A 24,955-nucleotide genomic window follows, 5' to 3' on the forward strand; every position below is an offset into this window, starting at 1 on the left:
TGCTTCTCAGAAGACGCTATTAAAATATTCTCGATACTGCATAACCAATTATCAGCGCCGATTTTTAAAGAAATACTGCGTTATGCACGGTTTGCTTCCAAACTATCGTGTGAAAGAGAGGTTTTTGAAAATTTTAACAATGTTTGTTTTTTCCCGGAAAACGTCAAAAGACCTTGCGTATGCGGAAACATAGCATTTCTTCAATGCAGCTGGTGCCGTTAACTTTGTTTTCCATTTTTTTACGAAAATACCATCCTGCAACTTGTACTCGTAATATCGAAAGCGACGATTAATTGTACATCTTTCGGAAGCCGTCTGTGCCGGTCACAACTTGGAGGTAACAAGTCGTTTCGGGCTCCTTCCAGCTATAAGGGATTTATCAAATCACGGACAAGATTACATTTTCTGTATCACTTTATGTGTTTCGTCGTTTACTACCCGATAGTTATGGATATTACATTATTTGTGATAATAAAAGTTAGTAGGCTGCCAAATAACATTGTACATTTATTAAAAGTTCATCCGACTACACATATTTTCCCCATTATATCAATTGTAATATAAATAATAAATAAAATGACTGTCTTGAAAATAAAAAAGAATCTGACGAACGAAACTCGATCCAGCGGCTTGAACGTCAAACACTTTTTTTCAAAAATAAACATTTTGTTCAACATTGTTCATTGACTTTGTTCAGGGCGGACGTCCGATGACACCCACTCAGTTTGTTCGAAGATCTGTTCGCTTAGTTTGTTTATTATAAAGGATGACTGACGCTCTGATCGAGCACGCTGATCTACCGTGCCGGAACCGCTAGGCTGCGGCCGCTTCATGGTAAAACGGGTCACGCACAGATATGTATTTGACGAATGAAATTAGCTTGCGATTTTCTCAATAACGCTTGAGAAGTACGCAGTACTGCTTACACATTTTGTTGTCCTCATGGAGTACTACGAGCGTACGAAGTTTGCAGTAGCTCGGCGTTCCAAACGTCGTGGCCTCCCCTTGTCAGAAAAATTTCCATACAAATTTTATTGCAAAACACACTAAATTTAAGGAAAAGTTGCAGTACACAGAACGGATAAACTTGGGAAGGCAAGAACTGGTTTTGCTCAGACATATGGAAAACGAACTGCAGTATTATATTGACATATATGGTGCTGTTTCCTGTGATCTAAACACGTCTTAGATGCAGACTTGTGGAGAGAAGAGATTTCATTGAACCTGTTGTGTATGATGCACTTTTTGGTGCAGTGCTGGGATGATGTCATACTGATTTCAAAATAAGGGGCCTAGAAACGAAACTCTCATCAGTTTTATTTTAAGTAACAAAGTAGTTGTTTACATTCTGATATTAATGGATAACAGTAGGAACTACAGCAATAAAGTAATGTAAATTACTTAAACCAGGAATGAAACAAATGTACATAGCTTTGAACACAGTCATTACACACATTTCTTAATCGCTACAGATTTGTGTGCTGTAAGTAATACAGTAACCTTTTGTCTTCTCATCTTTGATCTGGGACACATGTCACATCTTACTTGTTTTGCTAAACCAACTCTAGGTTTACAAGATCCACATTTCAGAATTCTGGTAAATGGTAGTCCTACCTTCTGCAGAAAGTGTTGGTTGATAGCAGACTCTTCAGATATGGTCTCATCAACTGCCATTTTAGGAACTTGAAGCAAAAACGTGATTCTTCGATTTTCTGTTGATGATGAATATCACTAATGTGTTTACCACAGAAATATTCATGATGGTATAGAACCAGTGATCTCCATACTAACTGGATGTACATCTTCTGTATTCGACCATAGCGCTTATCTGTGCCGTCTCAGGAGTGTTTGTTTATATCGTCCGCCATCTTTTAGTTAGGCAAAAAGTTTCTCTTGGCGTTAACGAAGTGTATGTTGTGAGTGTAAAATGGTTATTTCGTGCTCTGCATACAACTGTACGAACCGGTGGAACAAGGAAAGTAATTTAACTTTCCACAGGTAATAATTGAATGTCAAGAAATGACAAAAATCTCGTAAATGTCTTGGTCGTTGCCTTGCATGATACAATGTGTCTTCTGTTTTGGACAGGTTTCCTCTGCAAAAAGACAATTTGCTGAAACAGTGGGTCATTGCCACTAAACGCAAAGGTTTCACGCCTACAAGGGCTAGTTTCTTGTGTAGAGATCACTTCTTGGAAGATTATTTAGTAAGGCCTGGTACTTCGAGAAGGCATCTCAAGCTTGATGCAGTGCCATCACAGTTTGCGTTTCCAACGTATTTAATGCCCAAGGAAGAGCAACCAAGGCGACAGATTAGAATAACAACTGAACAGCCTACTGTAGAAACTCATGATTACATTGAACAGGTTAGTCACTGCACATAAACATTGTTTTTGTTTTCAAACAAACATGTTTTCTCATACATACTTGCCAAACTTTGTTTCATGCCTGTACTACTTGTATTCTAGTCTTGTTTCAGTTTTCTCAGAGTTGTGAAATATCTAAGGAATGTGGATCTCAAACACAAATAGAAATGATTGACAAGGCCACTGACACATGCAGTTTTTTTTACCAGGTGTTCTGGAGGCACTGATAAGAAAAATCAAGAGCCTGCAGGAAAAAATTAGGAGAAGAGAGAAGAAAAACTATTCAATGAAAGACATCATAAGTGCTCTGAAAGAGAAGGGTCATCTGACAGAGAAGCTGCATGAATTTGTGAATCAACAAACAGGGACTCAGGTGGAATTAGTGTGCAATTTGTTGAATGATAGTGTGTCATCCAAGGGAAACAGGTACAAAACAGACATTAAAATGTTTGCAATGACAGTGTATTTTTACTCTCCTAAGGTGTATGAATATTTACAGACATTAATGCCTATGCCTCACATATCACTGACTTCTCGTTGGGCAGGGACTCTGAATTGTGATCCTGGCTTTTTAAGTGATGGGGTCGGGTACTTTGAATTTAACCATCAAGTGAGGACTGAATTTAAAGATTCTAGCCTCATAATAGACAGTATGGCAATTACAAAACAGGTAGTGTGGGACCAGGAAACTAAGAGGTATACAGCTTTTGTAGATTTTGGAGGAGAAGTTCAACAATCAAAAGAGGTGAAAGAAGCTTCAGAGGCATTAGTTTTATGCTTGTGTCCATAAAAGGTAAATTTAAGTGTCCTGTATCGTATTTTTTAGTGAATGGCTTTGATGGTAGTGTGCAGGCAAATTTAATAAACTCTGCTCTGGAGAGGCTAAGCAGGCATCAGAATTTGGGCAGTAACTTGTGATGCCACAAGAACAAATATAAGTACTCTTCGTTCATTGGGATGCAGTATTAATTTTCATCAAAAAGTTTTTTCTTCTCAGTTCCTTCACCCAGTTTCAAACCACAATGTTTACTGCATTTTGGATATGTGTCATTTAGTGAAACTTGCTCGAAATGCATTAGCAGAAGTAGGTGTTATAGCGTCTACAAATGGCCATATTAAATGGCAGTACTTAAAAGAACTAAATGAGTTGCAAATTTGCTAACAAGTTGTCAGGACAACATATTAATTATGTTAATGAAAAGATGAATGTCAGCTTAGCAGTTCAAACACTCAGTTCTAGTGATGCAGATACTATAGATTTCTTGAGAAGAGCTGGTAATCCCAGATTCCATGGTAGTGAGGCAACAGTGGAGTTTTTGAGATTTAAAGATAGAATTTTTGATGTCCTTAACTCCAGAAATCCTCTAGCTTCAGGATATAAAGCCAGCCTGAAACTCAGCACTCAGGTATATTGGCTTGATATTTTTCATCAGACTGAATCTTACATAAGAAGTTTAAAAGTAAATGGTGTTTCTCTCCTGAAGCACCCAAGAAATACTTTTGCCTTTGCATAATTTTGAACATGCATTCGATTGAAGCCATTGCACTGGAAATAATGACTAGGGAAAATTCTCCTCTGCAATATTTATTGACATATAAGTTTTCCCAAGATCATATTGAACTTTTCTTCTCATGTGTGACGTCTAGAGGGGGTTGGAATAACAACCCAAATTCATATCAGTTGAAGTGTGCTATGCACAAGTTGCTTTTAGGCACTAATGTTAGCAGTGTTGGGGGAAACTGTGCGAATTTTAACATGTGTTCAATGGTACCTGTAGGACTGTATGATTTCTGATCGCAGAAGTGTCCTCTTGTAGATGATTCTTGTATGTTTGTAGACGAAGTAGAATAATGGTGCTCACTTATTGAAGAGGGTACTCTGTTTTCCACAAACAAGCAGAACATTTTGTACTACATTGCAGGGTATGTTGCCTCGCAGTTTCAAAACAAGTTACATGTAAGGACTGCCTCTACATTCTTAGGCCATCGGTTGTTTGTAATGACGCAACATATGCACTTCTTAGTACTGCAGAAAAGATCTCATTCACAAAATTTATAAGCCGAGGCAAGCTAATTGAAACAAGTAATGCTGTATAGTCTGTGGTGGAGCACTCAGAAAAACTGTTTCAAATGTTTGTTGTCAATGGTGACATTAGGCAAAAGCACTTAATTAGTAAGATTGTCGTGTGTGTTCTTAAAAAATTTGTGAACTATTCATTTGCTAAACTTGACCATGACTTCCATAATGAATGCGAAATTGCATGAGACACAGCTTGTACGTAAGATTGCATTCAGGTATGGCTGAAAACATATGGGAAAAGGTTTTTTGTTGAGAAAACAGGTCACAATACAACTAGTGTAAGACAAAAACTCAGTAAGATTATTTTATTTAGTAATGTGTAGTGTTGTGCCTGTAACATCGCAGCAGTGGTTATAAATGTATGGAAATGACAAAAATAAATTTCGTGTTTCAATGTGCTTTTGTGTTCTCATTTCAATACCCTTGCTCATGCTTAATGTTTACAGTATTCATCATTTTACAAATGATAAAAAAGTACGTAGACATATGAAGGTGTTCCTTGGGACATACAATCAGGGTAGCTTTTAACTAATCATAGTATCTTTGTACCAACTGCTAATCTTGTTTCGAATGACTGGTGTTCCACCCGTTTGTATTATTTTGTACCAAATGTAACGATTTATTATCTCTGTGATTCATTCAAATGTCTTTCCACCTCCCTAAAAGCTCTTAGGCTTGTGATTTTTCTTTAATTACTTTGACTGTGAAGTGAGCTTCTGACAGTGATTTTAAGCTGAACACTGCCAGGTTGATACAAATATCTTGATATTTCGAAGTAAATCTGGAAACTGAATCAACAGTTTTTACTTCTTATTAACACCTGATTTCCTTTTGTTGGGATGTAAATTTATTCACAACATTAGATATGGGAAAAATGCCATGCTTTTTAAGACTTAAGTTACCCAGAACGACTGAGTAATTTTGTATCAGTATTAAAATTGAAATTTTACTCCAAGAGAGCGTCTCTAGTACATATTTCCTCTTAGCCAAGCACACCTTAGCAATATGGGTGAAATTTTGGTGTCTGTTATGATGTAGATTGTGTGTGCAGTACTTTCAAAAAGACGGAAAAAAGTGGTGCAAAGTTACCCAGATTGAACTGTTTATATACGTTAGTTCTCAGTTAAATATGCACTTTAAAGTAAATTTCCACGTTGGTACATGTGAATTAGTTCAGTAAAAGAAGAGAACAATTTTGGTGTTGGTGTCACACGTAATTTTGGTTGTTTCATACGGTGCCTGACAATTAGCATATTGTTGTGGATATCCCAATTCACATTTAAATAAACCCCATTACGTTTTTTGCTGACGCCAAAGATGATGTCGCCGTTGATAAGTGCATTACATATGTGAATAAAACTGTTCCTTACGCCTGGGAAAAATATTGTTTCGCTTTATGTACTTTATATTTACGATGTTACAGTAGACTTTAGTGTTCATGAGCGTAAAACGAAGTTGTTAGTTCGTTGCTTTAATGTTAATCTAGTTAGTTTTACTATCGTCAAGAATGTAGATATTTCGAACGAAAACGAGTGCCGCCTTTCTAACTACAATATCACACACAGTTTCTTGCCTAATTGCAATATGGCGGCGCTAACAGACGACGGCACGCTGTCACAGTCGACGTTCGCCATCCAGTTAGTATAGACATCACTGTATAGAACGGTGTGAGGCCATCTTCTGGAACACCTGCTTGGCAGAGTAAATTGTGCACTTCACATCCAGTGCATCATTTTATTCTTAGGTAGTATAGAAGTACTCCACTATCTCAGGCTTGTTTGTTGTGGTGCTCAATGAAGCAGCATTATGCCTTGAAGACACTAAAATAACAGCCTCCTTAAGTTTTTGGATGAAAAAACAAATAAGTTTTACATTTAGCTATAAGGAATTCCTTTGGAATATTTCTCTATACTATTATTTTTTTACATGTGCGGCCTTTATCTGAGTTCTTACCAATTTGACAAATACATCTGCCTTGCCTAATGAGAATATTTATTGCTTCAAACAAAGAAAAGATAAAAATGGGGTGGCAATGCAAACTTAGTAAATACATAGTGTGGCATGTGTGTGAGTGTGTGTGTCTGTGTGTGTGTATATTGAAGCAAACTCCTCGCTTTGTTTGGTTGGTTTCAGATACTATCTCCCTTTAACAGATATCGGTGTATCGATGGAGCAGCACGCCGGAATGTATAAGCGGCCCTCGCTTATAACTGAAGCAATGGTGTTCGAAGGATGTCTGTCTTTTTTACTGCCACACGTAGCGACTGCACCACTCGGCACCGCCACTCATTTTATTTGAAACAATAAACCAAAAATCCATCGCGTGTTCGTGAAGGGCTTATAAGCTTACGCGAAACTTGATAACAGTGGTTCCTTATGACCGGTTTGCAAATGAATGTTCAAACGTAGATAATGTGATATCTGGAATTAAAAGTTCACCCCTCAAGCCGATGCCCCATTATAGTCTTGAGGGTGTTGATTTGTGAAGTATTATACCGTCGATAAGGCGTCACTACGGTACTAATTCAACAAATCCTACGTCGTAAATCCAGCGATAAGGTATTCTCTAAACAACGTACAGAAGGCGTCGTATTTCGATATAAACTTACTATTGCCTGTTGACAGTGTCACTAAATCACGTTTAACTTCTGCGTTCTCTCAAGAAATAATTATTTCACAGTTATACAGTAACGTTCCATTAAATGTTGTCGTCGACACGAAGCATTAAAGTTATATCTGAGCTTATTAAACCTCTGCATTATTTAACCACTGCACTTGAAAGCACACCGATCTGTCATTCAGGGAATTGAAGCTATTAGCATCAGCTGTTCTGACACTGACTTCAGCTTCCGAAAGCACAACGAGCTCTCATTCAGGGAGTTGAGGCTATTTGCATCAACAGTTCTGACTGACTACAGCTTCCGACAGCACGGCGTACTTGCGAATTCTTCATGATCGCGTGTAGATGTTTCCTACTCAAGGCTATTGTAGAGTTGCTGTCGGCGGTTGGTATGTTGCTGTATAGCCGGCCGGTGAGACCGAGCGGTTCTAGGCGCTTCAGTCTGTAACCGCGTGATTGCTACGGTCGCAGGTTCGAATCCTGCCTCGGGCATGGATGTGTGACGTCCTTAGATTAGTTAGGTTAAAGTAGGTTAAGTTCTAGGGGACTGATGACCTCAGCAGTTAAGTCCCATAGTGCTCAGAGCCATTTTATGTTGCTGTATACTACCCACAGACTTCAAGAAGAATATAATAATTCCTATCCCAAAGAAAGCAGGTGTTGACAGATGTGAAAATTATCGAACTATCAGATTAATAAGTCACAGCTGCAAAATACTAACGCGAATTCTTTACAGACGAATGGAAAAACTGGTAGAAGTGGACCTCGGGGAAGATCAGTTTGGATTCCGTAGAAATGTTGGAACACGTGAGGCAATACTAACCTTACGACTTATCTTAGAAGAAAGATTAAGAAAAGGCAAACCTACGTTTCTAGCATTTGTAGACTTAGAGAAAGCTTTTGACAACGTTAACTGGAATACTCTCTTTCAAATTCTGAAGGTGGCAGGGGTAAAATACAGGGAGCGAAAGGCTATTTACAATTTGTACAGAAACCAGATGGCAGTTATAAGAGTCGAGGGGCATAAAAAGGAAGCAGTGGTTGGGAAAGGAGTGAGACGGGTTTGTAGCCTCTCCCCGATGTTATTCAATCTGTATATTGAGCAAGCAGGAAAGGAAACAAAAGAAAAATTCGGAGTAGGTATTAAAATCCATGGAGAAGAAATAAAAACTTTGAGGTTCGCCGATGACATTGTAATTCTGTCAGAGACAGCAAAGGACTTGGAAGAGCAGTTGAACGGTATGGACAGTGTCTTGAAAGGAGGATATAAGATGAACATCAACAAAAGCAAAACGAGGATAATGGAATGTAGTCAAATTAAATCGGGTGATGCTGAGGGGATTAGATTAGGAAATGAGACACTTAAAGTACTAAAGGAGTTTTGCTATTTAGGGAGTAAAATAACTGATGATGGTCGAAGTAGAGAGGATATAAAATGTAAACTGGCAATGGCAAAGAAATCGTTTCTGAAGAAGAGAAATTTGTTAACATCGAGTATAGATTTAAGTGTCAGGAAGTCGTTTCTGAAAGTATTTGTATGGAGTGTAGCCATGTATGGAAGTGAAACATGGACAATAACCAGTTTGGACAAGAAGAGAATAGAAGCTTTCGAAATGTGGTGCTACAGAAGAATGCTGAAGATAAGGTGGGTAGATCACGTAACTAATGAGGTGGTATTGAATAGGATTGGGGAGAAGAGAAATTTGTGGCACTACTTGACTAGAAGAAGGGATCGGTTGGTAGGACATGTTTTGAGGCATCAAGGGATCACAAATTTAGCATTGGAGGGAAGCGTGGAGGGTAAAAATCGTAGAGGGAGACCAAGACATGAATACACTAAGCAAATTCAGAAGGATGTAGGTTGCAGTAGGTACTGGGAGATGAAGAAGCTTGCACAGGATAGAGTAGCATGGAGAGCTGCATCAAACCAGTCTCAGGACTGAAGACCACAACATCAACATACTTCAATGTTCGTGACTATCACAGATCACGACGATTAAGTTTCAGAATTGATTAAGTACCACACGACTTATTTTTCCTTCACGGATAATAACAGTTCCGTTGTCTGGCTAAACGGTAACTGTTATCTTACATTTGTTCAGAATTCTGACTAGTACGTCAAGACAGTACTGTAAAGGCTTTACACCTCCAGATCGGTCTGAAACAATCTAGTAGCGGTCAATAGGCGTACTGTTATCACAACGTCTACAAGAGAGCGAATTAACATCTCCATTGAAGTTTTACATTGTAGTCGCAGCGAACTTACAGTTCGATGTGGCTACAACTCTCCCCTTGGATAAATGTTATCTCGGATCACTTTATCCTGTCTGGGTGTTAATCTTCGTGAGGCACATATTTTGAATTCCTTATTTAGAGTTTCATGCTTCGTATCAGCTGATGGTCTTTCATTTAGTTCTTTCCTTGTGATAAACGTTGTTAGTTACACAGCATTTCTGTTAGTCAGACTTTCAATATAGTTAATATTTTGTTGCCAGTAGCTCCTGTCAAATTCAGAATAACAAATTTTTTAAAAATATCTTTTGCTACCAAAGGGATGTCATTAGGGCCTCTAGTTATTTGGGGTGTTATGTATTCCGCCCAGACGATGAAGTGGGTACGTGACTTCCTGGTTCAATGTCCACACACATACACATGCCAAAAAATCAAATCATTACAGTGTTCTTTTTACATCAATAATGAACTTAAATTTCATGTACGTTATATGTTTTATCACTTCATTTTAACGTCACACTTATATCTTCTGCACATTGCCACACTGCCGCTGCACCCGCACCAGACCATGCAAAGCTGCGAACATGGCCCCGTTCGATGCCAGTGCCTTCTTATCGATCGATCGGGGCGAAACTGCAACAGCATCGGACCGCATATGGCAGCGAGTACGATCTGATCATGCACTCCGTCTGGTTGCTCTTGTTGCTCAGTGGCTGCGCTCCCGTCAGACGGTACCAACATGTCAGCACAATGTATCCGAAGATAGTTTTCATCACCTCTGTTGAGCGCGCTGAAACATCTAAATTACTTCTTTTTCCGGGTCTAACTAATGCGTGACATGAAATCAAACATCGTTACAGTAGTTATTAATGTTTAGTTGTCTTCATTAATTTTTATTACAATTATTGGTGTGGTGATTATATTTATATCGATATTCCTTAACTTTTGCGTTTAACAATCGTTGACCTTACAGATTTTTTTACACATCAAAGATCTCTGTCTGCTATGCAACAGTCGATATGTATTAGCTGTCGCAGTCGAATATCTTTGCCTTCCGAACTCCATCACAGGATTTGTTTATTTTCAAATGACCATCACTATTCAACTTCGCATGACTTTAGACAATTATTAAAGTTTATCACTGCGTGTGGTTCCTTAGCTTAATTAACAATGTTCGTTTAAGTATTTTAGTCAATATTTTCACTGTCACACGTGTACCGTCAGTTTGTAAACCCGTACAACACTCCTTACACTGGTCCCATTCCTTTGTTCCTATCAGTTAGCTTTCGCTTTTTCAAACATTACTGGTTCAGTCATTTATTTCATATTCACTTTTATTCGTCTTTTAGCATCTCATTCCTCAAAATAAGTGATGTTGTTAAATACATTCCCCTATTCACAAATGGCTACGGGAAGATCTTTCATTTTGCTTGTGTGCATATTCAGAACTAGTATCTCGTTTGTTAAACAAAAACATGCAAAAGCATGCTAACATAAGAACATGAAAACATTAGCTGTTAAAATGAGAATATCAACATAACGGTTTCTACTTAATTAAATAAGGATCAATGAATACAAATTAATCACCGTTATGAACTTGTTGCTCATAACATTTCTTAATAAATTAACTAGATACAACAGATCTCCTGCTCCTTATTACTTTTTTTTAGATTCTACCGCATAAAATCGTAACATCAATAATCCTTTTAGCAAGAACTACTTAAGAGTAATCACTGCCCACTAATTCTACGTATAAACAATCAGAAAATTTCACAAATATTGTTGCAACATATTTCTGCATCATGCCTCCTCCTGTGTATAATTAAAGTCTTGATCTTCAGTTAACTAAAGTATCTTTTTAACTCAATATGGGGGTACACCCCCTTTATCCTCTTGGTTTATTGATCCTCTATAAGCAGCTTCCTTCATGTGGGATCTTAATGATTTTATACAGTGCTTTATAAAGATTGTTCCACTTTCGATTTATTTTTCTTAGCTTTGAAGACTTGGGATGATTCTTCAGTAGAGTACTATCACCAATCTTATAAGTGATTCCCAGGCCTAGCTTTTGTCAAATTGATGTTTACGAATACTTGCTTTATGTTGCAAGTTCAGATATACCTTCTTTATAATTTCATCACGATCCTATGGTCATTTTACATACATGGGAAATTACTAAGCCAATCATTACTATCCCGCTTATTAAATAGAATCTCATTGGGCGAATACCCAGTTGACATATGTGGTAAATCTTTGTACATCTTTTCAAAATCTTCAATTAATTCGAGCCACCTATGATGTTGATTCAGTACATAAGTTCTTACGAATCTATTTACTTCTCGAAACACTCTTCCGATCGGGTTTCCTGCCGAATTAAAGCGTGCCATGAATACATGAGGAATTCCATATACTTTTACTGTTCCTTTCCACGCTTCACTCCGAAAATATGAGGCGTTGTCTGAGATAAGCATTCCCGGTTTTCCTACATTAACCAAATAATCATTGTTAATCTTTCTCAACATGGGCGTCACACTGGTCGTTCGCAAAGCGTGAAGTTTCACATTCTTTGACAATAGGTCGTACATCGCGAATATATATCTTTAAAATTACCTTTGGCTGTGGGAAACGGTCCACACGTATCACATGAGACTATACTCAGCAGTTTTGCCGATATAATGGGATGCTTTTTGACAAACTTTACACCTCCTGAGGGTCTCCTGAGCTCTTCTTAATAAACCCTGATAAAAATATTGTTGTTGTAATTTCACCACGAATTTGTGAGCTCCGAAATGTCCCCACCTAGCAAGCATGAACCATAGCAATCTCTCAACACATTGTGATGGAATACGTATCTTCCAATCATTCTCCTCGGTGTTTCGATAAAACAGTACACCTGATTGCAACTGATAATGGTCACTAACATTACTATGATTTCCTTCTTTTATTTTGCTTCTAATTTTTCTCAATTTGGTATCTAATTTGTGCATATGTCCTATTCGTGAACACATTTCCTTAAATTCCTTCCTATACAGAAGTGTTTCGAACATGATTACTTTGAAGTCTTTCTCCTTCCATCTCTATGCTTTCAGTCGGTAGCCTTGACAAGGCGTCTGTGATGACATTATCCCTTACCCTGACATGCCTAACGGTTATATTCTACTCCTGCAGCAACAATGCCCAACGTGTTAGTCGACCATGCAGCATCTTACTGGTCATTAGAAACGTCACTGCTATATGGTCACAATAAACTATACTTCGTTTCCCGTGCACGAAATTGCAAGCACTTCCAGCTCTGTAGTGTTGTACGATCTCTCCCAAGCAGCTAAGGTTCTTCTAGCAAATGCGATAATATTTATTGTTTCCACATCAATCTCATCTTCCATTTGGAACAGTTACCACCTAATCCTGTTTCAGCTGCATTCGTCGCAACATAGAAGTCTTTATCCATTTGGGGACGAAGTAATTATGGAGCATTTATCAAAGCATTTCAAATATCATCGAAAGCTTTACTACACGCTTCCGTCCATTGCCACGGAATGTTTTTCAGGAATAAATGTAACAGACAATCTTTATTTAACAACTGCTGTGACAAAAACTTTCTAAAGAAAGAGGTGAGGCCCAAAAATGACTTCAATAGTCTTATTTTGTGGATACGGACAATTTTAATGACATCCAACCCATTAGGGTTCGGTATAATCCCTTCTGGCGTCACGATATGTTCTAAGAATTTTATCTGATTCCTATCAAATTTAGATTTTGTTAAATTGATCGCGACTCCATACTCAAGAAATTTACTAAACACTTGATCAATTAACACGACATGCTCGCTCCAGGTCTCAGTGGTGGCGATCAATAGATCGTCTACTTATGCAGTAACATGCTCTAACAAATCGGATCCGAGCACTGTATCCAAAGCAGTTATGAAAACACCTTCGCTAATATTGTGACCAAACGGCATTACCTTAAAGTGGTAACTCCATCCCAAGAAAATAAATGCCGTATATTTTCTTGATTCTTTGAGATTTTCTTTTACCAGTAGGAACTTCGGAGGTCTAGGGAGGTTAAAAATTTCACCCCGTGAAATTTTTGCAACAGTTCTTCCAAGTTTTCAGGACGGGCTCTAACGGGTTTTATAATTTTGTTAATGTCGCTAGCGTCAAGAACTAGCCGAACATCGCCGTTCGGTTTAGTTACTGCTATCAATGGACTTGAATGTTTAGAAGTCGAAGTTTCAATTATTCGCCAATCTATCGTCTTTTTTATTTCTTTGGTCACGGCTTCTCTTTTTGACCGGGGAACCAAATAAGTGGTTTTACAAAACGTAGAGTGTGGATACGTTTGAATACAATATTCAAAATCTCTAATAACGCCTGGTTTCTTATTGAACACGGATAACACTTTTCCCGACTCGTCTTGTTATTCGATAGACAGACATTCCGATTGAAGTACCTTTTCCATGATGCTTGACACATTTATCTCAGCATCGTCTCGTTCCACACAAAAAATACTTCCCAAATGTAAAGCGTTTACAGTTAGACAGTCAACAGTTACATTTTGGCAATATTTTCCCAAAATAAGTTTCCTCTTTAATAAAGCTACCATTAATGGTTGTGTTTTAACCACGAAAGTACATACACCCTCCTTAAAATCTGTCACTGCACCGTAGTCACGCAAAAAATCCATTCCTCAAATACACAGCATTGACATCCGAGATACTACTAAGAAGGTGCATTCAATGGCTACCCCTTGTAGTTCTACCATCACCCGTATCTGTTTAATTATGCGTTGCGCTTTCGCACTGAACGCTCCTGACACCATGCTGCCCGTTACTGGTAAGATGAGTATCTTTCTTTGCTTACTAACCATGTTTAGACAACCCATTATCTTTACGCCAACTGCCGCTCCTGTGTCTATGAAGACGTTCATCGGTACGTAATTGATATTTGCGTCTATAATTGCTTGTAAAATGTATATACTCTCGTTTGTTTCCTGTCTCGGTTGCAACGTAAGATCCTCACGAATATCGCTCTCCTTATAGTAGTCCAATATATTTATTAGCTCACGACGTATGCCTCCCTCTTCAATACCAATCACCCGAGGAGGGCCTAAAATGACTGGCATTAGTTTGACCGACTTTCCTTTAGGTTCCTCGGCTGTTCGTGCAGCTCAACGATATGAATTTCGTTCCCCAGTTTTGGATACGAATTATCTATAACTATACCTCTTTCATCTGATAAAAGTATGGACCTGGAAGATGCACTTGGAGGATTTGAATTTCCCTAGCTTACATTATCCATCAGACAATTTCCCCAATTCGATTGATTCAGTTGATTCACAGGAACGTAATTGTTGCTACTATTATCATCATAGTATTGAGGGTTGAGTGGTTACCGCCCCCCAAACTTTCTTTTTATGTTAGTGGTTACAAAATTAACTCAATGGAAACTTCCCGTTCCGCACACTTGATTGTTGCTTCCCAAAATATACCCTTTGGAATATCAATAACTCGTGCTCCTATTCTGACTCTTGTTTGGAAGTGATCAAAATGACCATTACCAATCTTAGAATTACCATTATTACGGCTGAATTCTCCAGAATGATTATTAAATTGGTTACCACTATTACCCGCATTGTTACCACCGTCGTTCTTTGCATAATAATGGTTGTTATTGTTATTCTGCCACTGTTTTACATCATCCATTAGCATATCGATTGAATCGATCACTGAGAGGAACTGTTAGACGTCTGAATCAGGAACATGAATTAATTTCTCTCGAATATTTAATGGTAGCCTACCTTTATGTGTTCGGATAACTTCTCTATTCGAAATTGGTCCTGACAAGTAGCGCGTTTTGTTCCAGTAGGGTTCGAAATATGCCTGAGGGTTCCCTTTTCTTAATTATAAAATTCTGGCTGATATACCGCCTTACATAGTTTCTCCTGTTTACTCAGAGACCAATGTTTAGCTAGAAACAATTTCTCGAATTCAGATTACAAATGTGTTGTCACCCATTTTTATCTTGATCACTTCTTTTGTGACACTATTCAGAAACTATTACTTGATGTAGTAATATATGTCTCGTCATATTTAATAAAACGTCCATTTTCTAGAGAATGCTCTGCTATCACTGATTTTAATCCCGCAAGACAGATTTTGAAATTCAGTTGTGCTCTGGAACTGATATTGCCATGAAAGAAAACTATATAAAAATTCTGGGAATAACAATACTGGGATACATACGTTTATTCGCTGACTTAAAATATATGTGTGATAAATATGCAGAGCAAATACTGAAACAATACCCATATACTGTGGTCTGCTTATCATATGTCAATATATTGTGGTATAAAGTATGGAATGTCACAACACAAGAAAATCTTTATAAGCTTTTGAAGTTACCGAAAAAGGCTGTAAGAATAATTTGTAGTGCAAAACTAAGAGACTTATGCTGTGTTCTCTTCCCTAAAGTTGGGATATCAACTATTATAAATATGTACACTGATCAGTCAGAACATTCTGACCACCTACTTAATACCTGGTATGTTAATATTTGGCATGGATAACAGGAGTGATGCATCATGGCATCGAAGCAGTGAGGCACTGGTAGGTCGCTGAAGGGAGCTGGCACCACATATGCACACACAGGTCACCTAAATTCTGGGGATAAGCTCTTGGCACCACGTTCAATCACATTCCCGATGTGTTCCATTGATGCCGGCCGCGGTGGTCTAGCGGTTCCAGGCGCTCAGTCCGGAACCGCGGGACTGCTACGGTCGCAGGTTCGAATCCTGCCTCGGGCATGGATGTGTGTGATGTCCTTAGGTTGGTTAGGTTTAAGTAGTTCTAAGTTCTAGGAAACTGATGACCACAGATGTTAAGTCCCATAGTGCTCAGAGCCATTTGAACCATTTGTTCCATTGATTTCAGATTTGGCCAGTTAGGGAGGCAGCACATGAACTGGAAATCGCCACTGTGCTCCTCGAACTACTCCGTCATACTCCTAGCGTTATGACTTGTCACATTATCTTGCTGAAAAATGCCTGTTCCATCGGTAAATATAATTGTCATGAAGGGGTGTATGTGTGCAACCAGTGTATGATATTCCTTGGCCATCATGGTGCTTTGCACGAGCTCCCCTGTACCCATGGATGCCCAACTGAATGTTCCATAGAGCAAAATTGAGCTTCCACTAGCTAATCAGCATCCTGCAGTACAGGTATGAAGGAGCTGTTCCTCTGGAGGGAAACAGATTCACACCCTCCTGAGTAAGGTGTCGGGATTCATTCGAGCGTGCAACGCTCCATCAAGCACTGTGTGTTCAGACATACTCTCACTCTGCCCAGCATTAAAGTCTGATGTTAGTTCGGCCACAGTTTGCCACCTGTCCTGTTGTAGCACTCTGCCAAGCCTACGATGTCCGACATCGGTACTGGGGGGTTGCTGCTCAACACCATGATGTCTGAACTTGCTGAAGACACTCACCACAGCACTCCTCGAACACCCAGCAAGTCGTGCAGTTTCCGAAATGCTGATGTTGAGCCTCCAGACCATCAAAATCTGTTCTTGCTCAAACTCAGACAGATCATGTACCTTCCCCATTGTACACACGGACAGCACGCTCACTTATACTACAAAGCATTGTGCATGTGTCTAACTAGCAGTCATTCCTCACTAGGTGATGCTGCTGTTGCCTGGATGGGTTTATATCGATAGTCGGTTGGTGATCATAATGTTCTGGCTGATCAGTACATTTTTTTAAACCGATTAGGTTGCCCCAAGCACTTGATATAAAGGTAAACTCGACCAAACAAACACAATACGAAAAAAATATATTAGTTTCATCTCATAAGGCACTGAACTGCACTTTATCAGAGAAACCTACTATAATGAGGCTCGTCAATCCACTACAGAATTCAGTCAGATCACTCCCCACCGTAAAATTTAAAGCCAAATTACGAAGAATATTTATTATCAACCTGATTAACCACTAGATGAGTATCTCTGTTTTGCACAGAAAAAGGCAGTTTCGTATTGGCTTCATTATGTGTGTTTAGCAGCATTTAATATAAATGTTTTATCATCCAGTTTTAGTGTTGTTATTTCTTAAATAACTAATCTAAAATAGATCTTAGATGAAATAAAACAATGGAAACTTCAGGTTGGAATATCAACACTATCAGGAAAAGATAGATTGCTGCTCACCATAAAGATGACACATTGAGTTGCAGACAGGCCTACTAATCTATCTTTTCCTTATATTTTTGATACATATCTTAGCTGCTAAGGTGAAATGCTATCTTCCTTCAAATCTAGCCTCGTCTATGAGTAAATTACTTGCAGACCTGTGCCTTATTGTATCACAGTTTGTTGTAAAAAATGTACATATGTGGAGCCATTTGTTATGAACTGACAAATTCAGCCGGCCGGAGTGGCCGAGCGGTTCTAGGCACTACAGTCTGGAACCGCGCGACCGCTACGGTCGCAGGTTCGAATCCTGCCTCGGGCACGGATGTGTGTGCTGCCCTTAGGTTAGTTAGGTTTAATTAGTTCTAAGTTCTAGGGGACTAATGACCTGACAAGTCCCATAGTGCTCAGAGCCAGTTGAACCATTTGACAAATTCAGCAAAATGATCCTTGTATTGTATGGTGTTGAATAAAGTTTTAGTAATAATTATAATTATTATTACTGAAGAGGACCAGTTATCCACTGTCAGATTTCTAAATGATAAAAACCATTAGGAGAAGCCAGTGTAGGTTATCTGTCTTACTATGCAAGATGTCTTTATTGTATTACTGGCCACTTTCGGTCTTTTGCCTGTTTCAAATGTATAACGTTGGTGATCCGTGTGTCACAATCTGTAACTAGTTTCATGCTACATGTAAACAAACATACAACTGCTTTTGTGTGTAGAAATATTACTAACAGCGAGCTTCCTTGTCCTCATAAATTCACGTAACAACTCAGTGTGTAGGTCTACTTTTGTATCATCATAGATTAAGGTATCTGTTTACTTACTTTCATTTCTTTGTGAGAATGTAACACCACTTCAGCCTAGGAGAGAAAACTCTTAAACAATTGGATGGTGTCAGTACCTAAAAACAAAAATTGGTGTAGCCACTAACTTCCTTGCTGTAAACACGACCTATCTGTTCGATGATTCAGAGCATACAGACTGAAATGTATTGAGATTGCAGAGCCACAGTGCCACAAACATTCAAACTAAACAGAAAACAAAATTTCCTGCAGTCCACAAGAACCCACCGTACTAGTTACAAGTTAAATAGGTTAGGCCTGATGACTTGGCAGGCATCTGTCAAAACAATAAATTCCGAGTAAGTTAACAGGGCAGTGAAATAAAAGAAACAAGTGAAAGTAAAGAGGGAGTATAATCGAAGTAAAGATGTACTTGAGAACCAAATAAAGGAAATAAATTTTGTCTAAGAATTGGAATATATTTTCAAATCTCATGTATTCTAGAAACCACTTAACCTTCAGTGTAAGTCAATAATTATTAGCATAAATAAAATTGTATGTAGAATTTCAATAAAAATGTTCTGGATTCCAGAATCTCACAAAAGCCTTGCATCTATCCAAATACAGTGGTAAACTGCAACACAAGAGTTTACATGATTGTTTTGAGAATTCTCTATGAAGTGATCTTAACCACAGTATTAACTCATGCCACAGAATTTCTGGGAGTGCTGTGCCTAAACTCTTCTTAGTATTTCAGTGGCTTGTATGAATCATCTGCTATGTATTTCTAAATACACTAAAGATAGCAAAAAACTGTAAAGTAATTCAGTTAAAAAAAGATGGTAAAAACTGAAACAGTGGCAGGATCATGAAACAGAACAAATAAAAATAGGTTTTCCAACAATGAGGCACCGTTATTTCTGAGGTGGGATTGTAGATAGTTGACTAAATGTTAAACAAGCAATAACAGGTAAATAACAGCTAAATGCTGTAAATGGGATACAGCAGCTCTTTTGAGATGCAAGACATTTAATTATTCTGACAAGTTATTGCAGTCTCTAGGTCCTGTTTGGTTAAATTTTCAAACTGAAGTCATGCAAGAGGCCCACAATGATTATATGAGTAACTGAGCATGTCCCTATTGCCATTTTAAGTTGCTAATAACAAAAAGTACAATTGTTATTGAAATTTTCTTATTAATGCATTTTAGGCAATCCCTATCTTCAGAACATCTGTCGAAAAACATCACAGCTGCCATACAAGCAGAAATTATGTATGACATATTAAGAGCAAATATATGGGTTCATCAACAAACAAGTTTACATACCACAAGAAAACCTTGCTTCAGAATATCATATTAAGTTTTATCTACTGTAACACTGATGCTCAGTTGACAGTGGTATGTCATTTCAGAGTTAACTACCATAACATAACACTAGGTAGCATGGTTGTAAGGGTGCTGTGATATTGTGTCAAATCTTGATGGACAGTTGTTAACGTAATCTACTATAAAACCATGAAATAACTGTAAACCATGGTAAAGGGTTTTGTCCTTTATGAAAACTAAGAACCATAAAAGTGTAGGATATCACATTGAAGCAAATGATCATCATTTATACGTGTGGTATGAGTAAGGGATGATGGGATGGGAAGGGAAAGACAGGAGGACAAGAGAGACACAGTGGGCATAGTACAAAATAATCTCAGCATAAATAAATACCAACCAGCAATCTCTAGCACTGTCAAACTTAAAATATGGTAGGGAAACCTATTGTAAGTCTATTAGGTGTTGCAGAAACACGTAATAAGGAGAAAGTGAAATTTCTTCATAGCGCATACACGTGTTATTAAATTATTGCAGCTGTACATACATATGTATTCCATGAATAATACTATTTACAATTGATGAGTAAGTGGAAGAAGCATTGGTGAATATGCAGTGGAATGGAGTGAAGGACTGTGGAGGAGCATGGCAAATTTATCTTTATTGACTTATAATGCCACTGCACTAAAAATCATAGTACAATAAAATATCTTAAAATTTACAAAAAACAAAAATGCAATGAAGAGCAGCAATAGTGTTCCCCAGGCCTTAGAAGAGGTCATGTACTCCAAGAATAAATATAGGAAAGCAACATGCATTTGAATACACCATGAATAGAATTAAAATTACAATACTAATAAGAAATCATCTTTTATATCAGTTAAACACAAATCACTCACCCTGGTTAAAAAATCACATCAGTTTATTTTTTCCAATGATCACTTGTAGGATGCACAAATGAGGGGAGGGGATCAAGAAAAAAGGTAGAGTTGATTGTGCATCATTAAATGGAAAGTGATCACGTATGATCAAAGGAAGATGTAAACAGAAAGTAGACTAAAGCTGTGGGAGGAAGGGGGGTTGGGGCAGGGAGGCATATGAAACAAGGACAGAAGGGGTTGTTGCCTATGTTTGATTGTGGAACCACAGGCCAGACAGACAGACAGACAGACCTGGTACTGATGACTGCGAATGCCAAAACTAACAGGTAAATGAAATGTTTAGTGTTATAGATTTTGCTGTTCACACACATTTAATCAAATATAACAGTAGTGATGATACTGTCGCAATGTTTGCCTACAACATAAAGAATGAAACCTATAACACTAAGTTGCGTACTCACGGCAGTTCTGCCTTGCCGTTTTTGGTACGACTTGGAAAGAGCGAAAAATTAATGGATGATCGCCGATGCGTCGGACATCTTTTGTGTTCAGGAGACGTAAGGTTTGACTACGCGAAGGTGGTTTCGTGACTGACCTTTGATCCGGACTGCCTTCACGCAATCTTCGATGAAAATACATAAGGGACCTATATGAATAATAAAAAAATTGAAAATGAATGCAAAACAGGGAAATTTTGTAAAAAGTTATCAAATTGGAAATTGAAGACGTTAATGTCCTTCCGAATACAATAGAGGTACCGCGATGAAGAGCGAACCTGTAACAAAGCTTACGTACATTGAAAAACCATGGTGAGTTTAAAAAAAAATAAGCAGGGATTTTCTGAAGAGTGAAGCATGAATATATTCTCAAAGAACAAAGGCGTTAAACTAATAGACATTAAAAAATATACAACGAACACAAAACTTACATTTTTATGTTTCTCTCATACATGGAGAAGTTGAACAATCGCTGCTTTTGTCTATACGAGATTCCTTAAAAATTACTGGACTCGCATTCGGGAGGACGACGGTTCAATCCCGCGTCCAGCCATCCTGATTTAGGTTTTCCGTGATTTCCCTAAATCACTCCAGGCAAATGCCGGGATGGTTCCTCTGAAAGGGCACGGCCGACTTCCTTCCCCATCCTTCCCTAATCCGATGAGACCGATGACCACGCTGTCTGGTCTCCTTCCCCAAACAACCAACCAACCAACCTTAAAAATTAAATGTTCTGGCGTGCGCGTAAGTACTTTTTTGCGTCACACGGAAGCGTTTTGCTTGGTCATTTACGTGGCTTCTGACACTAAATAAAATATAACTTATAGCAGTGCTACACAACACGTCTTAACAAGTCGACGACCAAACGTAAAAAGATAATGAAGTCTCTAAAACATTTCTTAGCAAATGATGGATTGTTCTTTCAAATGTTTCGCAGCTTATTCTTATTGAGCGCTGTGACAATGATTTAAATACCTGCTCCCAGCGGGTCATAGTGTTTATTTGAAATATTTTAACGCTGGACGTGTGTCTTGGCGTAGGCGTACATTATAAAGTATTTTGTCTCCTTACACAAGCGCTGTGATGCTTAATATCTTTACTAACTACAGCCCGATGGCTGTTCCTCTCTTTTATGACAAATATCTCATTTGCAAAGTATCTGAATCCAATAACATAACGTTGCTTCCGGCGCGAGGAGCGGTGACTCCGCGAGGATCATCGAGACTCACGCGTAGTCGTAATATTGTTGTTTTCGTGAAACAAGTTAGGATTATTCGTTGAAATTCTTTACAATAAATCTCACATATGACATTAAGCAAAGTAGTTGACATAAGGAATAAAAGGCAAATATATTCGTAAACATGAAATTCATTCTGACTTGTTCATAGAATAATTACATGACGATTTACTTGTACTCTTTCTAATCTATTATACTAAGTTATTAAATGTTCATTTCTCAGTAAGAGATAAAGAAATTAGGACTAAGATACATACAAATATTAAAAACAATAAAGAAATAAATTATTTGACTTCACAGGAAGTCTTGGTGCATTGTGCACTCTTGCAAAAATATATTACAAAGAATCGACATTCTTGTTCTACGGTGACATTTACAGGAGCATTTTTGTCGTGGTCTCGACGAAGATTTCTTGCGGCGAACACGTAGCACTTTACTGATTTATGGCTTTCATGACTTACTCAAAAAACAAAGATTTCACTACACTTGGGTAGGTATAACTTGCACAGGGAGTGGCAGAATTTCGGGTAAAAATGGTACCACTGAACATGAATGGGGAAATTGATTGCACTTTCACAAGGCAGAAAAATTAGGGCATCACTTTCACTGTGGTGATTGAAGTGGGTGTCTGGACGTGATGGTCCGTTGGGAATACGACGTGGATCAGGAAATGGAAGACTAGTTCCGCAACGTGTTGAGCCGTTTGGTGGCAGTCTCTATTTCACTTGACACATATTCGAGCTCCCATTCATGTTCCCATACATCCAAAATACAGAGAAAATATGTATTAGAATGTGCTTACTTACTAACTTAGTCCTAAAGGAAATTGGATTAGGTAAAGATAACAATTTTTTATGTACATAAAGTCTCACTCTTTTATGAGTGCTTAGCTTGCATATTGATTCAACTTTCTTGTTTTATTTTTTGTTGACACGTTTCGTCACTACTTAGCCTGGTCTATAAATTCGGTAACAATTGTCAAAGTCGAGCTTAACATTTTTCTGATTAGTGTCTTTATAATTTCGTAAGGTATATGAGTGCCTAACTCATTGTTTTATCATAGTTTATTTTGATAGTATTTCAAACACATGTGGCGCCTGCGCTCGTTGTGCAAAGGAATGTGGATTGTTGAGCGCGTAGCGTGCGCAATGTTAGGTCCGTTTGTCATAGTCACGTCATAGTAACTTAACGATTCTACAACGCTGGATGCAGTATTCTGCGAGAAGCAGAGCATTTGGTTACTACTAGTCGTGCTGTAAGTTTTGCACACTTTCATCGACACGGGAATACGGGAGCAGCCAGATACGGCGACTTCCGCATCTGTGTCGAAGAATATTTCCGTAGAAGGGTGTACAGTACCGGTTGAGGTAAGTACAACACTTATTCATTTGCACTGTTCGATTTCAAATCGTGGTTTCGTGGTACAAGTACTTATAACATTACTCCACACGCGGAATTCCACACATGTCCATGGAGTTATCACCTTTTCAGTTCACACGTTATTATTCATTCGTGTCCACATGTATTTTGTATTTGGTCGTCATGTTAAGGTTCACACATTACATTTTTATTCATGTCTTCTAATTGCTCGTCTATGGTCGATTCACACGCAGAATCATATACGTGTCCGTCAATTGCTTGTCTATGGTCGATTCACACGCAGCAGCATATACATTCCAATTAATTGATGGCTGCATTATTCCTACAGAGTAGAGTTAACATTTGGTATACATATTACGTCTGAAAATTCTTTACAAATAAAAAATAGTCTCTGTGACTACAAGGCCTGACGGAAAAAAACGTGTCTCTTATTTATAGTTTGTGCTTCCAAAGGATTTTTAGGTTTACACCTAATTCGAAATCTTGTTATTCTTTTCTTTTTGCAATAGTTACTCTTTTCTCAGGTACAGCTCTTTCATTTTCTCTCTGTTAATTACGTCGTTAGTTTGAAGACATAGTCAACGTGGCTTTATTGACGTGATGAACAGTCCATGTTCAAGTTTCCACCAGGGAAACTGGGATGCTTGGTGTCCCCTATCGTGCAATTGAATTCGCTGTTCGCGGAAAATAAGCATAGCCAGTCAACAACTAAAGCGTCACGACCATCCATTCGTACAGTCTGTACGTATCAAGCACTCAATCAGCCCGTAAAATTCGCTTCTCTGCTGGGTAAGGTAGGGATGCTGATTGGAGGAAAACAAAGTAGAATTTAATAGAGTTAAGAAATTTGAAGAGTCTATGTCAATGACATATTAACTGATGAGCTTAACATAAATTACTCATTACCACCTTAGTTTTTCATGACAAATAGTATAATTAAATCGATACAGCTGTTTCAGTATTGTCTGATCCAGCTACTAGGCATTTCTCTATACATATTTAAAATTACTTAAAGCATGCAATAGCAGTGAACAGAGACTGTTGGATACCTTCTGTTCTGTGTATTCGTAAGATTGGTTTCTTAAAACACTCTTCGTATCTCGAAGATTTGACATAGATGACTCTAGTAATAAATTAGTTTACTTGCAACTGATCTCCCTAAGTATGTCAGCTGCGTCGCGCTGTAAAAAAGTTTTTATGAACGCATACGGTTTTCACTGTCCGGTAACAAAAATAATTAAGTAGCGCATTTCTTTCCTATTACCTGGATCGTCATCGACGTATTTGATTCTCAAATGCTAAGTTGCTGCCGTTGTTTGCTGCGTTTCACAGGTGGTCTTACAGAAACTGTTGTCAAACACGCC

The sequence above is a fragment of the Schistocerca americana genome, chromosome 1 (assembly GCF_021461395.2).
Source record: "Schistocerca americana isolate TAMUIC-IGC-003095 chromosome 1, iqSchAmer2.1, whole genome shotgun sequence".
Classification (NCBI taxonomy): domain Eukaryota; kingdom Metazoa; phylum Arthropoda; class Insecta; order Orthoptera; family Acrididae; genus Schistocerca; species Schistocerca americana.